The sequence below is a fragment of the Phasianus colchicus genome, chromosome 3, assembly GCF_987193195.1.
Source record: "Phasianus colchicus chromosome 3, bPhaCol1.hap1.1, whole genome shotgun sequence".
NCBI classification, from domain to species: Eukaryota; Metazoa; Chordata; class Aves; order Galliformes; family Phasianidae; genus Phasianus; species Phasianus colchicus.
In genome coordinates this window covers 76,953,819-76,976,931 of record NC_143438.1, presented here as the reverse complement: position 1 = coordinate 76,976,931, position 23,113 = coordinate 76,953,819, and positions in this window count along the sequence as shown.

The window sequence follows — 23,113 nt, the reverse complement described above, 5'->3', positions numbered from 1 at the left end:
AATTAGAATACTGCCAAGGTTGTTGTCTTCATACACTGTCAGTTATTCTACCAAGAGTTTCCAGTGTCAGTGATGAAAAGGTATTCACTGCAGAAAAGTGAGGAAAAAAATGGAGAGATGAAAAGGACAATGCTTTTCAGTATACACTACAACTGATCTAATTGTAAGGGTAGATTTGATCTCAGTGTAATCCCAACCTTGAGCAACTAGGTTGAACTAGATTACTTCAGGAGGATTCTTCTCAATTTAAATCATTCTACGCTTATACAATATGATCTTTAGAGTTTACAAATCATGATTATAGGACTGGGCTATAATTCCAGTTTTCCATATAAAGACAACATACTTCAGATACAATTGCCAAGCACATAGAAATTAATTTCAGTTAATTTCAACATTAATAGAAATACAATGATACGAATTGTTTATTAAAGCTACCTGTGTAAAACTACCCTATCAAAGGGTATTTGTCTGAGGAACCTGATCACTAGAACTCTGCATGCTGTGAGAAAGAAATAATTAAAATGAAACTGAAACATATGGAAATAAACTCAAATAACGTATGGCAATAGAAAGACAAAAGAAAAAATCCAATAAATGTAAGAAATTGGCATTTAAATGTACACATTTTATCTCACATGAAAACACTTTACTGTAAACAATGGATATTGATTTCTCTTTGCAAAACATAAATTATTTATCTTCTGCAAAAGAAAAGGCTTCAAGCAAGCAAGACTTTAACTGTCATTTATCTCAAATGGGAAGACCTTGATAAAGTGTATCTGGAAATATGAACAACTTCTGAGAAATCATTTCACAGATAAACACTCACTATATTCTCTAGATTAAGCAGTACTCATAAAATAAGTTAATCTCGTAAAGCTTGGAAGGGTGAAAATGACAGCATGACAAAACACAGTAACTCCAAAATCTGGAAAGGGAAATGTTTCCTTTTATTCTGACTCTTTGATCATTCTGCTTCTCCTTCCCAAATACTGAGTAAAGCAGAAAGTTTGTGTAGTGCAGAAAAAGGGGGATTTTGTGACTAATAAGCAAGTAGTAAAATAGGTGTCATACTATTTTGGGCCATGTAGAAGTCTTGTGCCCAGACATGGAATAGATATTTTTCTCACAGTCTGTGGAGCAAAATGACGACTCCAGACATCATTTATATTTTTGCTCCTCTTTATTTCTATCTTAGCTGCTTTAGTTAAGTGTCCAAGGCTCTCTGGGATGAATCTGTGAAAAGAGATCTCTATTTGAACATAAGGAAATAGACATACTTGTACAATCACTAACCCATCACTATCCACTTGCCTTAAATCAAAATTGAATTATTCTCTCTTATTTGATGTTCAAACATATAATTTGAATTTGGGCATCTTACATCTCACATCTGCCTTTAGTTATAATAGTGGTACCTGAATGGAATTCCTGAATGGTGAATGAAGTTAAATCCAGCCGGTGGCTGGTCAGTAGTTTTGGGCCCATCACTACAAGAAAGACATTGGGGCCCTGGAGTGTGTCCAGAGAAGGACAATGAAGCTGTGAAGAGTCTGGAACAGAAGTATTATGGGGAGTGACTGAAAGAACTGTGATTGTTCGGTCTGGAAAAGAGGAGGCTCAGGGGAGATCTTACTGTATACAACTACCTGAAAAGAGGCTGTAGCGAGGTAGGGGTCTGCTTCTTCTCCAAGTAACAAGGGCCAAAGGCCTCAAGTTGCACCAGAGTAGGTTCAGGTTGGATATTAGGAAAAAATATTTCTCAGAAAGAATGATGAGATATTGGAATAGGCTGTTCAAGGAAGTGGTGGAGTCACCATCTCTGGTGATGTTCAAGAAACGTGTAGATGTGGCACTGAAGGACATAGTTTAGTGGGCATGGTGGTGATGGGTTGACCGCTGGACTATGTGATCTTAGAGATCTTTTCCAACTTTGTTGATTCTATGATTCTATGATATGCTTTAACAGGTGCATCAATGTGCAAACACCTAACAAACCTAGCTCCAGGCATATCCCTATTTAAATCTAAAGACTACATATTCACTATTTTTTTGTGAGTCCCTTAGAAATTAATAATCTGTGTGTAAAAAAAAATCTCCATAATATTGCAGTCATCCTGAGAAAATAGTTATTTTGTGAAATGATTCAATGCTTCAGCTAAAAGTATATACTAAAATTATTTACTGTGTTGTAGGTGGAGTACATAATTTGCTTGTTACATGCAGTTACTGTTTCAAAAGAAGAACAAGGGAACTAATTATTCTTTTTCAAAATTCTGTTTTTTCTAAAATCTACAGTACCAAATCATGTCAGAGAAGTCACCCCTATTGTCACAACTGAGGCTGCCACATTTATCCACACCTCAGTTTTAGTATATAGATTTAGTATCTCTTTGTTTTACTCTTTAGTCTAAATACACTCATATTTATTTAGCATTTCACTAGTCGTGGTCAGGATGAACAGCTTTATGAAAAGATATGGATTTATCTCCGTCAATATCCTGAAAAAAAAGGAAACAAATTGCTAAAGAACTGATTGCTAAAGTATTTTCTCCCATTGGCTTTCTACTTTACGCAGGAATAACACACTGATCATTTCTTTCTGTGCAACTGACTAACACATTCATGAGTCTCTTCTGACTCAGTCCACGTTGTGTTTCCTTCTGTCTATAATTCTGGTGGAGCTTTAATTCTGTCTACAAGTTGGTGAAGGAAATTTGGCCTTCATGTATCACTTTATACTATACAGAAATCTTCTACAATGGAAGCAGTGGATCTAAGGAGTAAGGGGCGGCTTGGTTTTGGTCTGCACTCTGGCAGCAAATATAAATGATACTTTAACTTAACAGTAGCATCAGTGTGGTCATCCAAGTTATCTGAAACTTCATCAGACCAAGGCAGTAAGAAGGAAATGAACTTCTCAGCCTCTTAATGATATCAAGGAGGTGGTGAGACAAATAAATCATGATCACTGTAAGTAGATCATGAATTCTGGGGAGAGAAACTGAGCAAATCTGCTTACTATGCATGCAGCATACAACATGCTCTGAAGTGAATGGCAGCAGTCCTGGTGAAAGGACAAAGTAAATTACGATCCAGTTCAATTCATTAATTGCCTGCCTTTCATGCCACAGCCATATCCTTTCATACAGCATGATGCTGGCTTTGACCAGTGCCTGATTTCCATGCACAGGGCTGAGATGAGATCAGGTGGTTTCTTGGACTGCTTCAGTACTGAGTTTTGTTCTGTTGTTACACTGCCAATAGGAATAATGAGAGAACAAAATATGCCAGCTAACTCAAAGACAACTTCAGCTGCTGTATGAGATGTCAGGGATCAGAGAACACATTGTATAATGAATTATTTTGAGACACAGATTTATTCAATTTACCACTGAAAAGACTACTCATTCCGTAGTCAAAATCCACCACCTTTTATTATGGGAAGCTTTCTTTTGTGGCATAATTGACAGATATTCTAAAGAACTCAGTGTACTTACTGATAAGTGCTTAGTGATACAGTTGCAACTTCTATAACCTTTAGGAAATTGACTTCCTTCAGGGCGATTCTGGGAATTCTCATCTCTAACACTGGATAGTAAAACTCTCTATTAGTTGCTGAAATGTCAAATAATACAGAATGTAAGTCCCATAGTAAGGAAAATATAACTAGCTACTAGTCCTGAAAGACAAAACAATTATGCAAAAATCATGTAGGAAAAAAGCTTTTTGTTTCTTTTTTTTCAAAGCAGACTTTTTGTGCTGACCGATGAAGGATCATTTCTTGACTTTTAGAATACATCCTTCTTCAATGTCTTTTTAAAATATTCTTCATGAAATTAATGACTGACATTCCATGAAGTGTTACGTCTATAAACTCAGTCTTAAAATCAACTTCAGTATCGCTTAGCAAGTAAAAAATGTTGTCCAAAAATTCCTCTTATCCTCCCTTATAGTCTAAGGGAGATGATCTAGGTGGAGGAGAGGCATGTCTGCTAGAAGGAAAAGGGCATTTGCTGCACTTGCAGCTATCTCTCTGACAGAATTCAGGAGGAGATGACAAGGTTGGGGAAAGTTAAGCAGTTCCAAACCAAGCTTGGGCATTTTTGCTGGAAAGAAGTAGTTTTTAAAGAGGAGCTATATGCAATGACCATGTTTAGCAAATGTTAAGCAACTCAAATTCAGCATGTCAGACTGAGCTTACTGCAATAAGCAACGCAGTTCTAAGTGTTTGCTTGTTTGTTTGTTTAATGATGTTTGGAGTTGCTATTTTTTAAAACGAAAAAATGTTCTCTAAGGATATCTCCAATTTGTAATGGGGTGAGGTGAGTTAAGGACTGGCTGACTTGAGGTCAGTTGAGCACTGAGAACTGGCTGACTCGCCAAGCTCAGAAGGTAGTGATCAGCTATGCAGAATCTAGAGTCTGGTTGGAGACCTGTGACTAGTGTTATTCCCCAGGGGCCGGCATTGGGTCCAGTCTAGTTCAACATCTCCACTGCACCTGGGAAGGAATAGCCATGAGTGTCAGTACAGGTTGGGGCATGACCTGCTGGATCTGAGGATAAGGACCAGGGGGTCCTGGTGGATGAAAGGTTGGCCATGAGCCAGCAGTGTGCCCTGGTGGCCAAGAAGGCTAGTTGGATCCTGGGGTGCACTAAAAGGAGTGTGGCCAGCTGGTCAATGGAGGAGATCTTTCCCCTCTACTCTGAGCTGGTCAGTCCTCACCTGGAGTACTATATCCAGTTCTGAGCTCCCTGGTACAAAAAAAGAGAGATCTGTTCTGAAGAGAATTCAGCAGAGGGCCACTAAAATGATAAAGGGCTTGGAGCATCTCCCCTTTGAGGAAAGGATGGGTGGCCTGGGTCTGTTCAGCCTTGAGAAAAGAAGACTCAGAGGGGATGTTTATAAATATCTTAAGTGTGGGAGTCAAAGGGACATGGCGAACCTCTTTTCAATGATCTTTGGGGACAGGACAAAGGGAAATGCTATAAACATGAGCATAGGAAGTTCTGCACCAATATACAAAGGAACTTTTTCACAGTGAGGGTGATGGAGCACTGGAACAGGCTGCCCAGGTGATTGTGGATTCTCTTCTGGAGATATTCAAGACCCATCTGGATGCCTACTTGTGCAGCGTGCTGTAGGGAGCCTGCTCTGCAGGGGGGTTGGACTCAATGATCTCTAGAGGTCCCTTGCAGCCCCTACAATTCTGTGATTCCATGATTCTATGTTTTTCTGGTTATTATCTTGTAAATCTCAACTTAAAAGAAACAGTGCTGTGAAAGATGGTCTTGCAGCTGCACAGTCATAGCCTATCTGCTCGATAACTGGGAGCTGGGCAGCATGAACAGGGACTGACCATGCCACCTGGATCTCACTTGTGTGCAAAAGTGGTCTCTTATCTCCCCAGGGCCTGGAGGCATTGTGGAAATCTTGGGTCTCTTTAGATCCAGATTTTATTATTGCACAGGGATTTGGCCAGGCACGTAGTCAAGCTTGCTTAGATATTGAGACTTTGTATTCAGAGTACAACCCCCCTATTATATTATACTGAATTTTGCTAAGCAGAGCTCTAATTAATGTTTCCAGGGAAGCTCAAGGAATACTTAATTTACTAGTCTATGGTTCGATGATGAACTCCAAGATTCATAATAAATGAGAAGTATCCATTTCAACAAACATTGTTCTAATTCTTTTAGGCTCCAGCCTTACAGAAGTTGTACAGAACTGTACTGCTAGCTATAATGCAACACATAGAAAAGCTTGTGAAAGCTCAGACCCTGTGGCAGTAAATCCAAATTTACTGATGAACCCTGCATTTCAGAGGATAGTTACAAGTCATTCATGGTATCTCTGGCCTGGTAAACACTCAGTTAATTATACCAACTAGAACAATTCTTTAAGGGAAGGTTGACAGCATCCTAACCCAGAACAGCCTGTAACTTAATGATTTAACTAGAAAACTAGAAAACAGGATACCCTCATGAATTTTCATGGTCAAAGCTCAAAACAGCGTCTGTCTCCCTGACAACCTGTGACCAGTTCCCATCTAAATATTTTTTAGGATCCCTTCCTTAGGGACATCTTTATTCCACTCACCCCATCCTTTTAGGATTGATATACAGGAGCTGGGTACTGCACTACTCAACAACTAGCTGGAACAAAACTTCAGGAAGAAAAGAAATTGATTTCTCTGCAAAAATTTCAGTGAAAGAAACAATGAAAGTTAGTGTCTAACTCTTAAGTTACTTCAAAATTCAGTGTTGATTAATTAGCTTCAAAACATTTGAAAATTTTACATTTATTTCAATAACTGTACATCAGGACATTATTGTTAACACATTTGTTATCTTATTTTGCAGATCCTGGCCAAAGAAAAACAGATTTATGAGTCAAGAACCTGTCAAGCAGCAGTTTTAATGACCGTGCCTTCAAAAGTAGTGAGAACATTAAGCATAATATTTTACTGGGAAAGGCTGGAAATGCAAAATATTTTTGGCCTGATTCAGTAAATCATTTTTCTCTTTGCTATGGCAAATAGAAGGAACCGTAATCAAAACAGATCATCCCGCAGGCTAGTATATTCTGCTTTTTTAAAAAACATGTCCTTCTTCTTCAGGATGCATTTGAGTGTATCTGAAAAGCAAACACAGATGAATCAGATTAATAGTATTGGAGCGTGTCAACTTTAGATCATGTTAAGGATGAGCGCTTGCCAATAGCCGGCCACAGTCAGAGTGAGAACATAAGGCTCACATTATCCCCATCTACTCCAGAGCAGATACAAATCTCAGCTGTGTCAAGTGTGTGCTCAGTGCTGTTTAATCACAGGGACAGCAGTTGCACCGTCAGTCTCATGACTGACATCAGTAGTGCACCAGCCAGGAAAAATCTTTCTCTCCTCTGAATAGCACTAAATGCACTTCACTTTAAAATCATTTCTGGGACTGTCCTCCGTGTTAAATATTTCCTGAAAGCACTATGTGTTATCCACCATCTGACACTGATTTCAGTCAAGTTTTTCTTTTGAGGTTATGGCGATGTCTACTGGCTAGAGGGCTGCACAGGAACATGTTTTCAAATCTCCCACCCACTTGTAATGTCTCTTCTGATATTTAATGCATTTGATCTAAACAAACATCAGAAAATAAATCCAAGTAATATCACATCTGAATATCAATCTTGTTAAGTAACATCTATTGTGTGACCAAAAAAAAAACAACTTAGGTATACTGATAAATAGCTAGTAGGGTGCAAAAACTTGAAGATAACAGTAATACTTTCAGTGTTCCTGCTGTTAAGTTTTATCTATTAACTAGCAAGAAGAGTAGGAACAGATTGCCCAAAGAGGTTGTGGATGCCCCATCCCCAGAGGCATTCAAGCCCAGGCAGGTTGTCTCTGGGCAGCCTAGTTTAGTGGCTGGTGACCCTGCACATGGCAGGAGGCTGAAACTAGATGACTAGATGATCATTATCGTCCTTTTCAACCCAGGCCATTCTATGTGATTTTATGATTTTATGATCTTAATCAATCTTTAAACTTATTCAAGTTTTTGGATTATTTTTTAAATTTACTTTCATATTTTTAAAAAGGTATTTTTTATATCATAATCAAATTTAAATTTAAAAAAAAAAAAAAAGTCAGAATGAATTTGATATTCTATTCTTTGTACCTTAAAATATTTTTCAAAGAGTTTGTAGATATGTCAGCAATCATTTCAATATTCACTACCTGGTTCCAAGACAAAGTTAAAAGAAGTTTTTTAGGTAAACATTTTGTTTAAGCATACAAGCTACTTCTTCTCATTAAAAAAACTAAATTAGAAAAAAAAGGTTAAGATGTAATATCCTGCAGTTATTTCAGTTTTGCGATGTGTGATACAGCACACAAATTAAAACTAAAGATATGTATTAATTGCTAAATTTCTTCATAAGTAAAGTGAAATGAAAATGCAATTCTAAATGCAATTCTCATCTGTTGTTTTCCAAGGAAAAAGTATCAGTCATGTATGCATATCTATTTCAAACAATTCCTTTGAATACTAACCAGTGATTTTGATCTCTCTGAGCAGTCCAGGAAATACAGGATTTGTGTAATGTCTGTCTTCAAATTGTATTCAAGCCTAGAAAGAATAGTGAAGTTAAAGAGCTGGTTTTGATGGCTAGGTTTTATACCCAGTTTATACCCATTTGCTACAGTATCAGGTCGCAGGTAATACTGCCAAATTTACTGGCCTTGAGGAAGAGAGTTTCAGGATGAAAACATACATTTGTTTATGGCTCCAAAATAAATTCCTCAAACTGTATGTGCAATTCTGAAGCCAAGGTTATTTAATGTGTTCTGTTATGATAGCAAAGAAATAGGGATGCAGCACCTCAATTATCCATTTTTGCTGGAAGCCTTCCAAAACAAGCTCCAATCCTGATTGAAACCCAGAGCTTCCAGAGGCATGCCTCAGATCTTTCCCACTAGGTCCCCCAAGTACATCCCAGAGGGCAAAAAAAAGCATTATTCTCCTCTTCCAGAAAGCTGGAAACCCAGTAGAGAGGGAATAGAGAAATGAAAACCCAACAGCAATAATAGTTCATCTCATGACTGAACTTGGTCGAGTACGAGCAGAGAGATGCCTTTTCTGATTAGCTTCATTCATCTATGGTCTGCTAGAGGTTAATACCTGGTGGAAACACCAGTCAGATGATTCCATGGATCTAATGCTGGGGAAGTGGATCAGAAAAGTACCTTATATTGTGAAATAAAATAGTTTAAATCAGCATAGGAATCTTGACCAGTCCTGTACAGAGACTAGCATTATGAACCACTATGAGCAAGAAGGCAGTGAAGAAACTGGTGACAGCTTCAACATGCAAACTGTTCAGCTTTTGAACTTTAAAAGTACAGGCTGGTGATTTACAGTGAACATAATGGTAACATAAAAATGTTTCCAAGGACATTCTTGGTTTGAAGAAAACAAATCCGAGACCTTCAGTCAGCGAAGCTCTTCACTTACTGACCCGAGTATAACATTACGGATGATAATAATCTTTACCAAACAAGACTACAAGTTGTGTAATAAAACAGTCTTCAGTGTGATCCCCATCAGGACAGATGAAAGACCAGAAGCTCAGATTCTATTCTATTCCATTTGTAGACTCTAAGCCTAAAACAACAAACAATTAAAAGTTCATTTGTAAAGGCAAATACCTTTGAAGAAAAAGTGATATTTACTTTCTAGGTGCATTCAACAGAATGCCATGCAAAGAATTTAAACTACTACATGTTGTAAGATTAGATGTTATTAAATACAGAGAGGTTAGATGTTATTAAAGCAAAGAAGAATCTGAAAAGCTCAGATGATAACTTAAAGCACAATCAATAAGTTAATTAAAACATGTCAACTGTAAAAACAAGTTTTGATATTCAAGTTTAGAGTCTATGCATCCAATTTTTCAAACACAACACATTCATTTAACTGTTTCTTCTTCTTGTTAGCTCTTGAGTTACCCTCATTGTTGAATTTTATTTTTCAGCTATATTCATCTGGCATGGATTTTTGTGCTATTCAGAGTAAAAATATAAAGCAAAACAAAAAAATCATTTTTTTTCTAAGGAAAGATTTACATGGAGACCTATAAGCTACTATTTGTCCATATAGGCAGCAATATTCCATTTATGTTAGTAAATTTATTTGCATGTGTAAATGCGAACAAGCTCAATCAAATTCAGACATCTCTGTCATATTTAAGGGTGGAAGCTGTGCCGTGTAACACACAAACACTGAGAAGATAGAGTGAAGTTCTGTTATTGGCTGCTTGTGATATTCCAGTTTGCTGAAGTGAAATCAGAGATTGTATCTCAGTGAAAAAAAAATCTGCTGTTTAACTCCATATTAGTATGCATCTTGGGAACAGGGAGAAAGGGTGGTGCCCATAGGACTGCAAGTATCACTTTGTATCTTTGACAGGAATTCAGCGTATTTGGCCCAGTTTTTCCATTTGCAAAACTATTACCTTGCTCTGATCAATGTGAAAAGGATTTTTTTTCTCTTTTAGTGTTGAAAGTTCACCTTTTATCAAATCATAAGTGCATATGCCTATGAGTAGAAATTTGCTGCCTTATGCTTGACATAAGGAATCTATATTTTAAATTGTCACTGTGATTTTTGTATATGAATCTTCCAATACGTTAAGATAATAATCAAGAGGGAGACAGAATTTTTACATGGTATGATAACGATGGGACAAGGGGGGACAGTTTTAAACTAAAAGAGGGTATATTTCCATTAGATGTTAGGAGGAAATTCTTTACCCAGAGGGCGGTGAAGCACTGGCACAGGCTGCCCAGAGAAGCTGTGGGTGCTCCATATCCGGAGGCATTCAAGGCGAGGTTGGCTGAGGCCCTGGGCAGCCTGAGCTGGTGAGTGGCAGCACTGCCCATGGCTGGGGTTGGAACTGAATGGTCTCTAAGTTCCCTTCCAACCTAAACCACTCTGATTCTATGTTGATTACTTTATTAAATTGTTTATATTAACAAAAATAAGGGAGGCAAGTCTCAGGCTTGAACATTAGAGAAGGTCATTCAACAGATAATAAAAATAAAGTCTTTTGCATGTAACAGCCCTAAGTACTAACCAGATCTTCTTCCAGGAAGTCTTTCTAAGAATTAGATGCCTTTAATAAAAGAGATAAGGACTAGAAAATTTTGGCAATATTTTTAGAATTATGATTGGCAGTAACATTTTCTCACTGATATAACAAACTAATTATAGCTCATGCTCAAATTCAAATAACATGAAAAACCGTCTTCATTGATGATGTTTGTGTGAAGTCTGGCCATAAACTCTAACATGACTGTTACCAGCCTGGTACTTCCAAAATAAGGTTATCTATCTGAAACTATAATACATAAGGCAGTGAATCAGGAACAGGAAGACATGTCCAAAACCAAAGCAATATAGTAGGACATTTCTACTTTAGTTACAAATTTTCATTGTCTATGATTAATTTGCCTGGAGAAGGGAGGCTCAGGGGGAGATCTCACTGTACTCTACAACTTCCTGAAGGGATGTTGTGTTGAGGGGGGTTTTGGCTACTTCTCCCAGGCAACAATCATGAGCTGAGGAAATGGCCACAATTTGTACCAAAGGAGGCTTAGATTAGACATAAGGAAAAAACCTTGTCTCTCAGAGAGTGGTCAGGCACTGGAATGGCTGCCCAGAGAGGTTCTGGAGTTGCTGTCCCTGGCAGTGTTCAAGAGGCGTCCGGATGAGGAGCTACGAGATATGGTTTAGTGCTTGTGGTAGCAAGGGTAATGGGAGGACAGTTGGACTAGATGATCTTGTAGGTCCTTTCCAACATTGTGATTCTATGATTCTATTATTCTAATTATATGCTTGGCTACCTCCTCAAGCAGCAATAAAATCTACATCAAATAAACAAATAAATAATTTTTTTTTAAAAAGAACACCTGAGTTGAAAGAAAAGAGAAGGGAAAGTGCTGTTTTCTCATTTCCAATATCTTTATCTTTTCCATTCTAACCAGTAAGAATATAATTCTGCCACTAGGTACTGCAAAGTGCATTAGAAGAATGAAAAACCATGTGAATAAGAGGTGATTTTGAATAAGTAATACTAACAAAGAAATACTAAGAAATAGCAATGAAGTACTTACTCAAGCACTCTTTAACAATGCAAACCCACTGCCACAAAGGCCGTGCATGCACTAGCTGTCATCTCACCATCACAGGCAGACCTGTTGGGCTGGGATACTTTACCAACCAAGTCTATGATGTCTTCCAAATATGCAGAAAAACCAGTCATGTGCTGTCTCTCTAAAAAATGACACAAGATATTTTTTTATGTATGTTTCCATTAGATATATTGCTTGTTGTACCTAATTTTTGTTGTTGTTCTCATCTTGTAAACTGTGGTTATGAAAAATAAGTATATAATATAATACTATATATAATACTATAATAATACTATATATAATACTATATATTATATAAAATATATAAATATATATTATATTATACAAGCAAGCACAAAAGCACTGACATTAAACTACACAAGCATTAAGTCAGAATGATGTTAACTAGTATAAGTTTTTCCTTATATGTTATTCTTTCCTACAATAAACAGCTCTTCTTCCAAGCCCAGGATCGGTGCGTCCCTGTGAGCAAGAAATCAGGAAAGGGTGGCAGGAGACCTGTGTGGATGAGCAAGGAGCTCATGCACAAACTCAAAGGGAAAAAGAAGGTCCATGAAATGTGGAAAAAGGGTCTGACCACTCGGGAAGAATATAGAAATGTTGTCAGGGCCTGCAGGGATGCGACGAGGAAGGCTAAAGCCCACCTGGAATTGAATCTAGCAAAGGTGGTAAAGGATAATAAAAAAGGTTTTTTTAAGTATGTTAACAGTAAAAGGAAGACTAGGGAGAATGTAGGTCCCCTACTAAGTGAGGGGGGTGTTCTGGTAACGGGGGATGCTGAGAAGGCGGGGATACTGAACGCCTTCTTTGCTTCTGTCTTCAGTGAAAAAGCTCCCCCTCGGGAATCCCAGGCCCTGGTGGTTAGTGAGAAGGTCTGGGGAATGGAAGACTTCCCTTTAGTCAGGGAAGAGGCGGTCCGAGAGCGCCTAGGCAACACCAATGTTCATAAATCCATGGGACCCGATGGGGTGCATCCACGGGTGCTGAGGGAGCTGGCAGAGGTGATTGCTGAACCGCTCTCTATCATCTTTGAGAGGTCTTGGAGAATGGGGGAGGTGCCTGAAGACTGGAGGATAGCCAATGTCACTCCGGTCTTCAAAAAGGGCAAGAAGGAAGATCCAGGTAATTACAGGCCAGTCAGCCTCACCTCTGTCCCTGGAAAGGTGATGGAACAGATTGTGCTGGATGCCATCTCCAGACAACTGGAAGAAAAGGAGGTTATCAGGAGTAGTCAGCACGGGTTCACCAGGGGGAGGTCGTGCTTGACCAACCTGGTAGCCTTCTATGATGTTGTCACTGGCTGGGTGGATGGGGGGAGAGCAGTGGATGTAGTCTACCTTGATTTCAGCAAGGCATTTGACACTGTCTCCCACGACATCCTTATAACGAAGCTGAGGAAGTGCGGGATAGATGAGTGGACAGTGAGGTGGGTTGAGAACTGGCTGACTGGCAGAGCACAGAGGGTTGTCATTGGCGGTGCAGAGTCTGGTTGGAGACCTGTAACCAGCGGTGTTCCCCAGGGGTCGGTGCTGGGACCGGTCCTGTTCAACATCTTCATCAATGACCTTGATGAGGGGGTAGTGGCCACCCTCAGCAAGTTTGCTGATGATACGAAGTTGGGAGGATTGGCTGACACGCCCGAAGGCTGTGCTGCCATTCAGCGAGACCTGGACAGGCTGGAGAGCTGGGCAGTAAGGAACCAGATGAAGTTTAACAAAAGCAAGTGTAGAGTCTTGCACCTAGGGAGGAATAATTCCATGCACCGGTACAGGTTGGGGGATGACCTGCTGGAGAGGAGCTCTGCAGAGAGGGACCTGGGTGTCCTGGTGGACGACAGGTTGGCCATGAGCCAGCAGTGTGCCCTTGTGGCCAAAAAGGCCAATGGCATTCTGGGGTGCATTAAAAGGAGCGTGGCCAGCAGGTCGAGGGAGGTGATCCTCCCCCTCTACTCTGCCCTGGTAAGGCCTCATCTGGAGTACTGTGTCCAGTTCTGGGCTCCCCAGTACAAAAAAGACAGGGATCTCTTGGAAAGAGTCCAGCGGAGAGCCACAAAGATGGTGAAGGGCCTGGAGCATCTCCCCTATGAGGAAAGGCTAAGTGAGCTGGGTCTGTTTAGCCTTGAGAAGAGAAGACTGAGAGGGGACCTGATCCAGGTCTATAAATATCTAAGGTGTGGGGGGCAAAGTGGCGAGGCCAGACTCTTTTCAGCAGTGTGCGGAGACAGGACAAGGGGAAATGGCCAGAAGCTGGAGCATAGGAAGTTCCGCACCAATGTGCGCAAGAACTTCTTTACAGTGAGGGTGACGGAGCACTGGAACAGGCTGCCCAGGGGGGTTGTGGAGTCTCCTTCTCTGGAGATATTCAAGACCCGCCTGGACGCCTACCTGTGCGACCTGGTGTAGGGATCCTGCTTTGGCAGGGGGGTTGGACTCGATGATCTCTGGAGGTCCCTTCCAACCCCTACGATTCTGTGATTCTGTGATTCTGTAATGAATTGTAGTTATATTAAATATGTTATATGTTAAACATTTCACCCAGAACAATTAATGAAAAGACTGTGTTTCTGGGAAAATCAATTTTATTATAATTTGAATGTCATAATAACTTGTAATAGAAATGTTTTTTTTCTTTTTACAGTGATAAATGAAAGGCAAAAGAGAAGTTTTTAATCTAGTCTAGAATAGCAGTGTGCTCACACTTGGGTCACTGTTTTTTCTCTAACGAAGACAAGAAGTCAGATGTAGCCAGCTGGCTAACCTTTCAGGCTACAATTCCACTGTGAGCAGTAATTTCCGTAACAGTGTGCACATTTTAGAGGGGCATGGGAGAAGATTTCCTTCCAAGACAGAAAAATATGAAAGGCATTCTAATTTCAATTAAGTAATAAGTAACACAGTTGTGATGACACAATTTATGTTTCAAATACCTGTAAAATAATCATAGTAATTAAAATGTAATAGTCATCATATAGAATCCAATTTACTAAAAAATTTATAGTAGTGCATTACTGCAGTCTGGTGTCCACCTGTCTCAGACTGTTATTTACCAGGAACCTTGCTGTAATTTCCCTAAAATGTAATAAAAAGTTATTAGCACAGGGAATTCTGGACAGATGTCAAACCGGGCCCAGACTCTACTACTAAAGTGTTTCCCGCAGTAGGGTACATGAAGGCTGGAACTAGAGTGAGATCCAGATTTGCAAGCCCCAAATTTAAATAATTCACTACCACATACCTTCACTGCTGACGTGCTGGGGAGCACTTGCATTACATGATAAAGTTACTTCCAACAAAGCTCCCATATATCCAAATATCTGTCAAGTATCCGGTCCCCAGGAATCCCAGTGAGATGAGGCTTTGTGCTGAGAGGCAAAATAATGAGGTTTGAATGTGGTGTGTTCTTCCAGACTTTTGAAGCTGTTTTGCAAAATGGAATACTACAATGTCCATCACATTTCATGAAGAATATCTCTGAGTCCTCCTGTTTGAAGCTGCTTTTGTAGCACAGAAAAGTAGCTCATGAGGCTAAGGAAGGGCATGAAAGTGATTGCATGGATTACTGCATACTCTTGGACATAAGCCATTCTGTTCCACTGAATTTGGCTCACTTTCAGGAACTGAATGATTAATGCAATCACTGCTATGATCAGTAAAGTGTTTTCTCCGTGCTCCATTAATAAAAAATCATATTTGGGTGCTGGGAGAATGACAGCCACCTCAGAGCTATCTCACTCATCTTCTGGAAATTTAAGAGACTTTTAAAAGCAGTTCAGAGAGAGAGAGAAATAAATTTGAATTAAATCTAATTTTTTAAATTTATTTTTTATCTTTTTTTCTGAGGGGCACAAATTCTTTATAAGGCTTGCAGATTTTCCAGTCCGAGCTTAACATGCAGTGGGCTGTCCTTAAATTTACTGACGCACACATTGTTATTTTATACAACTTTAAAGTGATGCATGACTGGCAACTCATTTTGAAGCAGATTCTTGTAGAGATCTCTGAAAATTTTATTAAAAGCAGTGAAACCTCACAGTCTTTCCATCTGACATCCCTGTTGTTCATATATCCATTCCCAACTCGTATAGAGTTTGATGAAGAGAAAGATCTTCTGGACAAAAGATTGAGGATATGTCTTTTTAATTCAATTAGTATCCAATTAATCAATTTAGATCTCAGAATGCCACAGCTGTCTTCCATCTGAGACATTGTTTTTTTCCTAAAAATTTGGCCCAGGCATTTCTGTTAGCAAGTAGGAATAGTTAGAAACTGCCTGGTTCTCCAGAATTTAGCACCAAGTCAATTCTAAATTTGAGTGTATTTTTTTTTGTTGTTGTTTTTGATGTTTTATCTCTTTACTCAATAAAAGCCTCATGAGCCCTTCTCCTGAGCATTTGGTCATAAAGAAGGAACTTTTTTAATGACGAGTGACAGTTAGTGGGTGTTACAATAACTGAATACTGTGCTCTAATACAACAAATATCTTTTGAAAATTCCCAAGAATAATCTAGTTTGAAGTGACTGACTGGAAAAACAATTTTTAATATTTTTGGACCCATGAACCTTAATTTTGAGAATTCCCAGATGTTTACATATAGTAACCTGGTTCTGCAGGAATAGTGTTGATCCTATGTGGGGACTGGGACTGGGCTGTGCAAGCTACTTCACAGACTGCCAGAATGTGACAGTCTCAAGCCTGGTAAGGGTGGGGGTTATTTTTTACTTTGTTTTGCTTTCAAATCCAAGGCAGACACAAAAAGATAAAACCAATCAAACAAACAGAAAATGAACCAGTGCACTATGAGTTATTTGAAGTAAGAAAGCAGATCTGTAGCAGTATCAGGACAAGAACAAAAATACTTATTGCTTGTCCCAAGAAATGCTTGTCCGGTTTTTATGGATATTTGAAAAAAATGTCAAGCATGTCCTAGATTTACCCCACCCAACTGAAAGGCCCACACTGGAAGCCTGTATTTTCTCAGCTGTCTTAAAATTTTCAAGGAATAAATGCCTAAACATTTTGAAGGAATTTGAAATACCACTGTCATGATTTTATGATTTTTGGTTATTGGTATTCCACATCACAACATCATGCAGTGCACTGGGAGTTAAAGAGTTAATGTTCCAGGTCCAGGTACCCGTCCTGGAAGAGAAGAACTACTGCATTCCCCAGAAAACTGTTTGCTGTTCTGTTATCATTTCTGCTCAGGAGGAATATAAGGAGGACATAAGACCTTGGTAGGTCACCTGACATCCCTCTTTTCAATCATCTCCTCGCTGCAGCTCAACCCGACTTTGCATCTCACCTCAGCGTTATGGTGAGGCCTTCAGTTTTCAGACTCTCTCACTGTACTTGATTTATTAGCTTCAATTTTAATTACATTGTGTTATCGTGCGTTACCTTGCATTCCAATATCTTATTTAATAAATTAGTTTGTTTCTCCTCAGATCGTTGCTGCTGTTTTTAATTATTCAGGGTCCCCTGTTTCCCCTTTCTGGAGGCCCGGATTCACGAATCCCTCCGCCCCACTAGTCACGGAACCTGGCCGAACCAGCCCATAAACCATTGACAACCACATACAAACACAAGTAGGCAGAAACATTTTGTGCAAGTGGTATCTTCTTTTTGGTTTCACGCTGTATCTACAGATCAAGTTTAGATTTCAGTTCTATCTGAACAGGCTACAACAGAATTATTCTAGGCAAGTCAAAATAAGTAAATGATTCAAAGCATTCTTACAAGAGGATACAGAAAAGTGACTGATTTGGGAAGGTTATGGAAACAAGACATGAAAGCTATAAATCTATTGTAAATGAAAAATTATTGAAATATTTATAGCTAAGGCCAGAGTCGAAGAAACCAATACAAATATTATCATTTTATCCTACTGTGGACACCCATAGGTGCTCTTCTGAGAAATCAGGAAATGCATGGCAGTCTAAGATTTACACTGTTTTAATCTATACAAATTATGCTATTGAAACAAGTCTTTAATTTACTTTTTTTTTTCCATTCTATTTCTGTTGCTGGGTACACTGTCTGTTTTTCTAGTGAAACTTAGCCACATAGTACAAATATTAGTAAGCAGAATATGAAATATAATGAAAATATTATTTGGTTACTGTTGGCTCCAGTAGGCTAAAGAATATCAAGTACCATCAACAGAGATTTTCCTTTTATGGTGGAATGTGATACGGTTGTAAAAAAAAGGCATGGAAGGAAGAGTTTGAACTTATGTTAAATCGGCTACAGCACTCTAATTAGGGATTTGGACGTAAAATATTTTTTATGAAGTCCATGCCTATTTTTAACAACTTCGTTAGCCTTTAAATTTCTGTAATGCACAGATGTTTTACAAACATGCATGTGTTCTTTAGTAAAGCATGCTTACTGTTCAAACACAGTATATTTACTGCCAAACAATGCTCCCTAGCAGTTTTAAATGCCAATAAGTAAAAGATATGTTTTTACTGAAGTTTATCACCACTGTTTGGGCTGCAGAAAATTTCATAAGGTGAATAGAGGTCTTCAAAAGTTCTCAGCTCATAGAAGTGAGAATCCAGATTTTTTTCTTTCATCAAGCCTAATGTAAGAGTTGAATCAAGTTGAATTTAGGAGTTCATATAAAGATCACATTTCAGACTGTATCTCTTACTTTGGAAGTTAGGGCTCCCTGGTTTAGACAGCAGTGTTAAATCACCATCACCTTCCTAACCAACCCTTTGCTAAAAATCACCATGCAGATGACAGTAGGTATGTCTGAAAATTTAGTTTGCCCCATCCTCAGCTGCTACAGATCACAGTTATATTAAATCACAAAGGGCATCTTCAAAAAATGTGCCTGCAGAATACCAAGAGTGACATCAAATATCTTCTGCCACCTTTGCTATAGTGACAGTAATTTGGAACAGAAGACCAGGGAAGAGGTCAGTAGCTTCCCACCAACACTACTGTCATTATTAAGAGTGCGTGTAAAACTCTTACATTTTATTTTGGTAGTGCTGTCTTATTGTAACATCACTGGGCAAAATGAATATTACACTTTCCCTCTTCTTTTAACATTTTTCGTTTACAGAGACAAAGATGCAGGCTCAGTATGTTCGTGGGCCACAAAACTTTGGAGACTGCAAGAACATTTTGGAATGACTAGATCACTGAGAATATCATTGTATTTTTTCTCTTTTCTAAAATTGCTTCTGATACATCTGGTTTGGGCTCTAATAACAGATAGGAAGTTGGTGGAGGAGTCAGTGCCCTGTTTGGTCTTGGCACATCAATCTCTCCTCTGTGCTTCGCAATTAGGAATTGTGGAAAAGAATGAAAAAAGGCCAGTTCCAGCAAAGAGCATAGAAAACAAAGGGAACAAAAAACATATGGTAAGAATGTATTTCTCAGTCACATAACATAACCACATGGAAGGTATGACCTACACATGTAAATGCAAGTTAAAGTCTGAATGAATGAAGGATTCCTTTAAGTGAGATGGGACTTGACATTTTCCTGACTCTAAAATTAATCATTTTTGTAGTCAGAATGAGGGTCTGTATGATCTTGTAAGGGATTTTAATGTAACTATTCACTCTGTCACAGACTTCTGATAAATAACGGCAACAACAGAAACAGTACTGAGATTTGGAAAAGCCAACTAGGAAAGCAAAATACTGTAAAAACAGCCAATTCAGGACAGTTTTATATGAGAAACCGAAGATGAAGCAACACTGAAAAAAGCATTTGTGAGCTATCACAATAAAACCACCAGAATAAAAAAAAAAAAAAAAAGACCAGTAGTGTTCTGTTTCTGTTTTATTCTAACTGTACTGTACTGATGAATATGCACTCACTACAAATTTCCTAGATACATGAGCTACTATAATTTTAACTTCACTTGTACCAAGTACAGCCAAAGATTACCGTCCTCTTTGGTATGAATGATCAAGGTCCCAGCCTAGCGAGTTCCATAAGGGGGATGAATTCCTGGAATCATATGAAGATATTTTTATGACTACTGTACATCAGTCACAGCAGTGGACAGAAGCAGGAAACAGACCATGGCTACACCTAACTTGGAAATGCTTTCTTCAAAATGCAAAGGGAGTGGAAGTATATTCCCTCTCTTCAAGAGAGTCCTAAGTAATTATCTACTAACTGAGATACTTCAGTCAAACGTAAGCAGTTATGTGGCATGATTCCAGGTCACATTGTTTTAGAGAAGTAAACAGTGCACAGCAATAATGATGGCATCACTGATGGAAAACAAGAATCAGTATGCACACAGAAGGGTGAAATTGAACAGGCCAGTAACTGTGCAGTCAGCAGCTCATACTCTGACCTTATATAAATGCTGTCCAAGAATTAAGCATGCTGGGGATGTCCATAGTCTAATGTGATCAGATGTTCTTTATTAAGTAGTTAATATCTTTGAAATGAAATCAGAATTAATTGTATTAGCCAGTTTCAGTGTCTATTATAAAGGAAGCAGCTTTAACTCTACATAGGTTTTATTTAGCTTTTACTTAACTTTTACTTATCTTTTCATCCAGTTTGAAGTCACGATACTGTCAGATCTCACAAACTGTAGCTGCTTTTGTTTTCACAGTAGCTGTCTTTCACTGTGTGAAAGTGCAAAATAATATCCAATTAAGGTACACATCTTCCACACTGTCTGATACCTTTATGGAACTACCATTTCCCATCTTTACATATCTGAGTTGTTGCAATGGAGCAAAGTTTCTTTTTCAGCTCAACATTTCCTCATCCCATTTTCAAGGGAAACTGTGTTTCAAACAGGAAGCTAAAGGCTGCACATTCTTTCCACTTATATGCACCATTAACTTGCACCTCATTCACAGAAAGGATCACCAATTGCTTGATAATCCATTCTGTCTTAATGGAGATTTCCAAATACTTTTCTTTCAACGGCACTATCTCCTGCATCATGAAGTGCAACCTTAAAATCCCTGATTCTGCAATATCATGGCACTTAATCACATCCCAAAATGGGTGACATCATCTGAGTCTTGACATCCCAAAATCTTAAAATCCTGGGAATAGAAACAAAACACTCTTACTTCACAGAAATTATAGGGGTGAAAGAAAAGCATTAAAGTAGCAAGAGAAGAGAAAGAGTTTTAAGGATTTAGAGTACAAGAGACATACTCTATGTCCAGTTGTTTTTGTTTTTTGCTTTTTGGTTGTTTGTTTTTTTTTTTTGTATATTTAAAGTGAAGGTGAAAATAGACTGCAGTATAACTGAGATTAAATATTTTTATGCATACTGCTTGTTTATGTGAAAATACATCATGAGAAAATGGAATGAAATGAGGTGCTTCCTCTCCCTCCAGACTTTCTTTGTACCAGCAGTAAAAATGGTCACAAATATGTTCGATTCTACTGATTTCTTTTTGCAGGAAAGAAAAAAATAATGGATCAAATTAAGTTACTTTTGTGTTATTTTGTGTTACAATTACGTTACTTAGGTTTTTTCAATGAATAGAAAAAGCATGCAATCAAATGGACTGTATCGTGAAAAGCAATCAGCTTCAATGGAACTAATTTCCAAATCTCAAACTAAAACAAACTTATTGCATTGTAATGCTTATTATAGTCAGTTTTATAGCTATCTTTGCCAGATATACATTGTAAAAAGCCATTGTGTATGATAACATACCATAAATTAGTCAAATACAGTTTGGACGAGGAAATCCAAAAGAATGTGTGATGTCTGTACTGAGTTTGTGTCTTTTATGCACAGGGAGCTCTTCTGATTTTGATTTTTATGAACCTGAAACTTGATTCTGAACACATAAAAGTAGCCAACTTTTAGAAAATGCTTTATCTTGGCCATACTCCCTATGTAGAGATTGCCTTGGGATGCAAGTTTTAGCCACGTTCAGTTTGGATTAAGAGGTTGCCCTCCATAAAGAGAATCAGGATACTTCATTTATACTCACCCCACTTCATTACAGTTCAAAGTACTGTCATGTGAGAAAGTAAAGTTTAACTTTTTTTGTGCCAGAAAACATATTCAATGGTCACATTTATGAACTCAAGCAAAATAATTCAACAGATCCACTGGGAATAAATAGCATTTTGTACACTCACTTCTGCACTCCTACAGACACATTTCACATTACAGAAAATACCTACTATTCTACTATTCTACAAACACAAACAAAATTATTTAATGTATTATACAAAGAAATTGAGACGCTTTAAGTAAAACTGGACTGCAGGATTAGACATGAATTCATGTCTTATGAAGTCCAGCAACCACATTATAAAATTCCCTTCCATGACTTCTCAGCTATATCAAGCATTGTTAGAACATTAGACTTGAGCTGCTAGCCTCATATCAGAGACAATGACAGAACTGTAACAGTGCAGTGTAGCAGAGACAGAGCTGAATGAAGGAGAAAAGAATGAAAGAATTCGCTGGTGACTCAGATGAAGCTAAATCTCAGAAGTAACTAAGGCTGTCCCTCTCCCCTCCTCTCCTGGCAGTATAACTGCTGCTGAAGTGTCACAGTAGTGGTTTTGGTCTAATGCCTTTTCTTAGGCACATATTGCAATCAAGAGAGATTTTTAGATCTTCCAAATGCAGGAGTTGCATCAAGAAAATAGAATAAGTGTAAGACAAAGTAACATTTTACACGTGCTTCCTGATCTTTTCCATGTTAGGCCCATGAGCATTATAAAGGTGAGCAATAAAAGCTGGTACAGTTGAATATCCATATCCTGTACAGCACACTTTGAAGAGAGGTAAACCATATTCTGTAACAGAAAACCAAAACAATACAATCTTTCCTCAGAGTATTTTTTAAAATCATTTTATTCGTTCAATTACAATGCTTCATTGCACAATAGTAGAAAGTAACATCAACAAAATATAATTTTTAAATTATTTTCCTGTTGATTCTTACAATTTTGTCACCATACACTTGTTGATGACATCAAGAATATATTTTTATTGCACACCTCCATCATCCAGCTTGCAGCACTTTCTGGGGGGGCAGGTGTATCCAATTTGGAAGAAATTATTAAAATCTGTTCAGCTGGTTCTGCATCAAAGAACTCTGTAATTGCTTGGTTCTAGGGCTTACTGCCATCTGACACTGAAATGGTAACCATCTGTTAAGAATTCCTCCACTGAATAAATTTATTCATATACTGTAGAACGATAGAAAGGAAAAATCTTTCAAAACAACAACAAAAAAAAACAAAACCACCAAAAACTTCTTAGTCATAACTGGTTTTTGGATGAAGTTCTGATGCATGCAATTCACACTGGTTCTCGTGAGATTTCAGTGGTATCTGGTTATACAGCAGAAAGAACAATTTACTTACCAGGGAATATTATTTTTTCATGCTAATAAAAACTCACCTGAAAAAGAAGCATTGTTTTTCTG